Source organism: Ipomoea nil, unplaced genomic scaffold (genome assembly GCF_001879475.1).
Source record: "Ipomoea nil cultivar Tokyo-kokei standard unplaced genomic scaffold, Asagao_1.1 scaffold2144, whole genome shotgun sequence".
NCBI classification, from domain to species: domain Eukaryota; kingdom Viridiplantae; phylum Streptophyta; class Magnoliopsida; order Solanales; family Convolvulaceae; genus Ipomoea; species Ipomoea nil.
Window position 1 is genome coordinate 3,613,403 of NW_017618572.1, and position 7,578 is coordinate 3,620,980.

At 33.7% G+C, this 7,578-nt stretch overlaps 1 non-coding gene across 1 annotated transcript; it reads left to right on the plus strand.

Annotated features, from left to right (window-relative positions):
• Positions 1–4,348: 4,348 nt before the first annotated feature.
• On the plus strand, positions 4,349–4,431 carry TRNAL-UAA. The gene has a single exon. It is a non-coding gene; the product is annotated as a tRNA-Leu (tRNA).
• Positions 4,432–7,578: the final 3,147 nt, after the last annotated feature.

The following is a 7,578-nucleotide window of genomic DNA, read 5'->3' on the forward strand; positions in this document are numbered from 1 at the left end:
GAGACATCGTGCACAAACCAAGTTACAGTACTAATGCAGTCGACAATTGGAATTTCAAATTTTAACCAATCAGGTGACGAACAAGCAAATAAGTCTCAAATTACAGAACCGACTGCTTTCAATACTGGTATGTATAATATTATTCGGTCTTCTAATTCATATGTTACAGTTTAATTAATCGGTTTTGAATTCTCAACTTAGTGGAATACCAAGATCTTGGTGATGCAACTATAACATGTCAACACTGTGGAGCGCTTTTTTGGTACGAAGAAAGGACACACAAAACAGATAATCGCGGCCACCCAAAATATAACCTGTGTTGCAACAATGGTAAGATCCAATTGCCACAAACGATGGTGCCACCACAAGCTATATATGATCTTTTTTTTTTTGGAGAAGGAGAAAAAAACAAGCAATTTCTACACAACATTAGAACATACAATAGTATGTTCTGCTTCACTTCGATGGGTGGTAAAATAGACCGAAACGTGAACAGCAACGGTGGTCCCCCAATCTTCCGTATAAATGGCCAGAACTTCCACTACATTGGTACTCTATTTCCGGTAGACGGTAAGAAACCACATTTCGCACAGCTGTATATCTATGATACGAACAATGAAATGGACAACCGTGTCAATTCTGCAACCCCAAGTGGCCTGAGGTACAACGCTTCTTGAATACAAGAAAATTAAGGCCAGAAGATCGCCCAGACATAATTTGTAGAATATTCAAATTGAAGTTGGATGCCCTACTATCAGAATGTCGAAAGAACAAGTTATTTGGCCCAGTCATTGGAGGTACGTGAAAAATAAGCTACTATTTTAATGATGAAGTTTCTAACCCATAGCAATGTCCCAAGATTTAGCTCTATTCTAAACTTTCTTATCTTTTTCATTGTTAACAGTGATCTATACCATAGAGTTTCAAAAAAGAGGTCTACCGCATGCTCATATACTTTTGTTCCTGAATAAAAACAATCGAGCGCAAAGTGGTATAAATCTGGACAACATTATTTTAGCTGAGTTACCTGACCAAGAAACAGATCCAGAATACTTCAAAGTTGTTGAGGAATTTATGATGCATGGTCCTTGCGGGAAAGCACGGTTGACTTCTCCATGTATGGCAAATGGTAAATGTACTAAACACTTTCCAAAGAAGTTTGTTAATTTGTCAATTGTGGACGAGGATGGTTATCCTATATATCACAGACGAGACAATGGCCGGTCTTTCATGCGTAATGGTATTCAGTTGGATAATAGGTACGTAGTACCACACAATAGACATTTGTTGCAAAAGTAAAGAGCTCATATTAACGTGGGATGGTGTAATCAGTCCCGTTCAATCAAGTGTTTGTTCAAGTACGTCAACAAGGGCCATGACAGGGTAACAGCAGAGTTTTACAAAGCCAACTGCGATACAGAATGTCCAAAAGTTATTAATGAAATCAGTATGTTCTATGATTGTCGGTACATCTCTCCGTGTGAAGCATCTTGGCGATTATTTGGATTTGATATACAGTTAAGGACACCAGCTGTTGAGCGATTAAGCTTTCACTTGCCAAATCAACAAAGTGGCGTATTTGCATATGATGATCCAGTTGATAACATACTAAGCCGTCCAACAATCTTACAAAGCATGTTCTTAGAATGGTTTGAGGCAAATAAAACCTACCCAGCTGCAAGACAACTGACATATGTCGAAATGCCAACTAAATTTGTATGGAAGAAAGATGTTAGGAAATGGCAACCAAGGAAAAGAGGATTTGCAATAGGTAGAGTTTTCTATGTGCCACCTGGTACAGGGGAGATATTTTATTTGAGATGTCTTTTGAATAAAGTAAAAGGGCCCACAAGTTTTTTGGACATAAAAAAAAAGTAGGCGGTGTGCAATATGAATCTTTCAGGGATGCGTGTTCTGCAAGAGGATTAGTAGACGACGACAGGGAATATGTTCATGCTATAGAAGAAGCAAGTCAATGGGCGACATGTGTAAATTTGAGAAGATTGTTTGTCACCCTATTAATGTCAAACTCAATGGGAAAACCAGAAGTTGTGGGGTAAGCTGTCTGGCACTATTTGGCTGAGGATGCACAATTCAAGATTAGTGCTCAATTGGGGATTACAGGTAATATTTTGTTTCTGTACTTTCATGTTGTACAAATTATTTGTATACACATAGTTATAATATGCGACTGATAATACTATCACAGATTTGATTTTATCTGAAGATGAGAAAAAGAATTTTGCACTTCATGAGATACAAATAATGCTTTCTGCTATGGGAAAGAGTTTGAAAGACTTTCCGTTGATGCCAGTACCGGATTTAGAGAATCATGCTAGAACCACCAATCGGTTGATACAAGAGGAATTAGCATATGATATTAATGTCATGATGGAATAGAATGATAAATTGGTGCATCAACTCACCGAAGAACAAAGGGCTATATATGGAGAATTATTGCAAGATGCTGAGAATAATCTGGGAGGCCTGTTTTTTGTTTATGGATACGGTGGAACGGGAAAAACATTCTTATGGAGAGCATTGTCTTCTGCTTTAAGGTCAAAGGGTGATATAGTTTTAAACGTGGCATCAAGTGGCATAGCATCTCTTCTACTACCAGGAGGTAGAACTGCGCATTCAAGATTTTCAATACCAATAGCTGTTAATGAAGATTCAACCTGCAACATCAGTCAAAGTAGTCCTTTGGCACAGTTGATAATGCAAAGTAAGTTGATCATTTGGGATGAGGCACCGATGATGCATAAGTTTTGCTTTGAAGCTTTAGACCGTACTATGAGAGATATCATGCGTGCTAAAAATCCAAAAAGCTTGGATATGACTTTTGGTGGGAAAACCGTGGTGTTAGGTGGAGATTTCAGACAGATTCTACCAGTCATTCCAAAGGGAACCAGGCAAGATATTGTTGGAGCAAGTATAAATGCATCATATCTTTGGAGAAGCTGTAAAGTATTTAGGCTAACAAAGAATCTCAGGCTTAGGTCATTGCAATCAGATACTGAAGTTAAAGAGATTGAAAAATTTGCAATGTGGATTGCTAATATAGGTGATGGAACAATTGGTGATTGTTTGCATGGAGAATGTGAGATAAATATTCCTGAAGAATTTGTGCTAATTTGTGTTGATTATCCAATTTCTACAATTGTTGATAGCATATTCCCTATGTTCTGCAGTGGTTAGAGTGATATTCAATACCTAAAAGATCGTGCTATTTTGGCACCAACTTTGGATATTGTGGATGCAGTAAATGAATACATGAATGACTATAATAATGCCGAAGGAAGGACGTATCTCAGTTGTGATTCGGTTTGTAAATCTGATTCAAATGTTGACATGCTTGCTGATCTGCACACTGCAGAATTTTTAAATGGTTTAAGGTGTTCAGGAGTTCCAAATCACTCATTGACTCTAAAAGTTGGCTCACCAGTTATGCTTCTGAGGAATATTGATCATTCATTGGGGTTGTGCAATGGTACAAGAATGATCATTTCAAAGTTGGCAGATCATGTTTTAGAAGCTCAAATACTATGCGGGGCAAGTGCCGGTACAAAGGTCTTAATTCCAATGATGTCCTTAACACCTTCTGATGCAAGATTGCCTTTTAAGTTCCAAATGAAGCAATTTCCACTAATGTTGTCATATGCAATGATAATAAATAAAAGCCAAGGCCAGACACTATCCAACGTGGGTTTGTTTTTGAAGAGACCGGTTTTTAATCATGGTCAAATGTATGTAGCAGTGTCAAGAGTTAGTAATCCTAAGGGATTAAAAATTCTTATTTGGGATGAAACTGTAAAATCTAAAAATACGACTACAAAAGTCGTATACAAAGAAGTATTCAATAATGTATAAAAAATTTTCATTTAGTTCACTATCCAATTATTTTTTTTTGATAATTATGTATACATATTGTCGTGCACCGCACGGGTGCAACTACTAGTAATATAATATAACCATAATTAAATATTCTTGTATTCTATATTCTTCTAGGATTTCTATTACCATCATTAATTATTCCATAGTTTAGCATAATTAAATAAGTTGACCAATACAATGAGTTTGGGCGGGAAAATGCTAGAAAGAGGATTTTACTTCATTGGTCAATTTTTCAATCCACTCAAACTAAATAAAGTCAAATTATATCATGGACCAGGATTTACATTGTATTGTGGACCCTAATATAAAACAACATTTAATTTATATACATATGGTTATCATATTATATACATTCAGTTAATAGATTATTGCATCATTGAACTCTGTTGCCCATTTTGTTGGAGGAAACAACTGTTGGAACTGTATCATTGAACAACAAAATGTATCAATACTAGCTGGTTTGCCCGAGAGGTTAAGGGGAAAGACTTAAGATCTTTTGCACATAAGTGCGCATGGGTTTGAACCCCATAGCCAGCATGTTTATTTTGTAGCAAATGGATCGAGTCGGACTGACCCAAACAAGTCGGGTCAAGTCTGCCCATTGTAGCAGGTCATGACTAAACTTTCTGTAGTATAAAACAGACTAACTCTAATTCGCCTATTGTAGCAAATAGACCGTACCGAATCGGATCGGCCCAAACAAATTGGGCCTGCATTGAACTTTTAACTAACATTGACAAGAGCACCTCACGCCTGCTGCGACCGAGACCTTCATTGCATTACTCTTCTCGACACATCCACAAAGCTTTCATAGTCATACCCGAACCAACCTTTCATATACATGTGGTTAACATATTATGTACATTTAGTTAAAAGATTATTTACTTATATAAATAAATTGCAGGTACATAATATTTTAACTGCATGTGCATAATATGTTAATTGTAGTAGTTATAATAGGTACATAATTAATTCATTGCATATACATAATATGCTAAATGTATATACATAATATATTAATTGTAGTAGGTACATAATTTATTAACTAAATGTACATAATATGTTAACTACAAGTATATAATTTGAATGTCGTTTTGAACCAAAGTCTACAATGGAAGGTAGATCATGGCCCATGATATAACAATTGCACTCAAGGATGGTCCTAGCCATGTGTGACTAGGGCAAAGACACATGCTCCAATTTTTAGGGGCTCAATTTTTATTTTTTTTTAATAAATTGGACTCCCCCTCAAGCACAAGGTACAGTAGTGACTTGTAGCTTGTCTCAAAGAAAAGAAAGTTTAGGGCCAAGTAGAGCTTTAGTAAATATATCTGCCAGTTGATCCTTAGTCGAAATAAAATTAACCTGTATATCTCCATTTGCAACTCTGTCTCTAACAAATTGATAATCAATTTCTACATGCTTAGTCCGAGCATGAAAAATAGGATTTGCACACATCAAAACAACAAAAATAAACTCAGCAATTTGCCCCGAACAGCTAAAAACTAAAACAACACATATACATTTTGAGTTAATATTTCCCAAACACCCCTAATAAATAAGTTTTTTCTTAGAAAAAACTAAAAAAAAAAGTTATTAAACTAAGACTTCTTAAATAAGAATCTTTTGGCTTCTCAATACGTGTCCATATTAATGGGCAAGCAATTATGTTTGAAAGGGGAGCATTGTTCCTCTTAGGGGTGGGCGTTTCGGGTTTCGGTTCGGTTTTTTCCGGTTTCGGTTTTGGTTTCGGTTTTTCGGTTTTAAAAAAGTTAAACCATTTAGTTTAACATTAAGGTTCGGTTCGGCTTAGGTTCGGTTTGAAACGGTTCGCTTTCGGTTCGGTTTAAGATCCCCAAATTTCAACATTTCCTAATTTTTCGAACATACTACCAAACAATACATATTCACATAATCCAAATTCAAACTCTAAACATTATATAACAAAATAGCAATCCAAAGTTCAAACACAATACTAAGTACTAATTACCAAACATCAGTTAACGTTTTTGCACAACCGACTCTTCAGTTGGAATATTTTTATTGATAAGATGAATAATCATCTATCTGTATAGTTGATATTAAAAGAACAAATGTCAATTACTATATAGTTAATTTTTAGACACAATCTGTCATTGCTAGTGCACTCAAAATATATTCCAGTACTAGAAAATAATTATAGTGCACTGTAAATCAAAATTAGAATGACTGTAAAGCACATTAAATTTATAGAAAAACATGAAACTAAGAAAAATACTGAATATTGTAAATATAACTCAAGTTAGATATAATTGTGAGGTAAAGAACAATTGCGACAAACAACAAAAGTGCAATGTAAAAAACAAGCTATAAAGTAATCAAATAAAAAATTTAAGGTTCGGTACCAGTAAGAATGAGAACTGAACGGTGGATCAAGCATCAAGGAACTTGAATTTACTTCTTTATTATTATTATTATTATTATTATTATTATTATTATTATTTATTAAAAAAATTATATAGCATTCGGTTAGGTACTAAACCATTGGGGTTACAAAATCACGAACCGTTCAGTTTTCTATTACTAGTTCGGTTTAGTTCAAATGTGCAAATAATTGCTCTAATTAATAGCAATGTCTAGATGTATGCATACGGTGCTATAACTTTGAAGATTTTATTTATCACTATTTAGTATTTTCATAAATTAGACAAATGTGCTCGTTCTCTAACAACTCAGTTATAGAAACGAATTGGTATCCTTATTCATTTGTATGGAAGATATATTTTTTTGTCTAGATATATAGCAATTTTTTCATTTAAAAAAAAACTTAATATCACCGATTATATTTACACATTATTGAAACCTCTTTGTAGACGACATTGGTAGTGACAACACAATCTTATTCATCTTCGTCTAGAGCTAACACCTTCAATCCATCAGGATAGGTTACTTGGGTTTAAATATATAATGGTAGAATATTACTCAATTAGTTATCCTTTTATATTTTCAGTCAATTAGTGATATCAAATTAATTTTCAGCCATTTATTCTTTTTTATTTTCAGTCAATTAGTCAATAAGAATATCAAATGCAGTGATATTTTTACCTAATTATCGTTCCATTTTTAATTGATGATGTGGATATTATTATTGAAATATTTCCGTTCCATTTTCAATTTACCTTTACTATTGTTTAAAATATGCATTTACTATTGATAATGTAGAATATTTTTATTGAAATATTTTTCTCCAATTTTTAATTTTCATTCCATTTTTAATTAAAATGCAATGATTTGACCATTTTTTTATTTTAGTCAATTATGGATCATTTTTTATTTGCAGGCAATTATTAATATTTATTTCCTTTTATATTTTCAGTCAATTAGTAATATTAGATTCATTTTCAGTCCAATGGTATCCAGGTTGGACTTCCATTTGGAAGGTTGTGAGTTCGAGCCTTAGTGGAGTGGAGGCGTTATTAGCTCTTTGTGTTTTAGTAGGGTTGAGAAAGTATATGAACAGATACTACAATGTAATAGGGCTAGTAGCATTAAAAAAAAAAGATTCATTTTCAGTCAATTAGTCCATTAGAATATAGATGTCGTGATTTTTTACCTAATTTATGTTATATTTAATTTGATGATGTAGAATATTATTAATGAAATATTTTTGTTCCATTTTTAATTTACATTTACTATTTTTTAAAA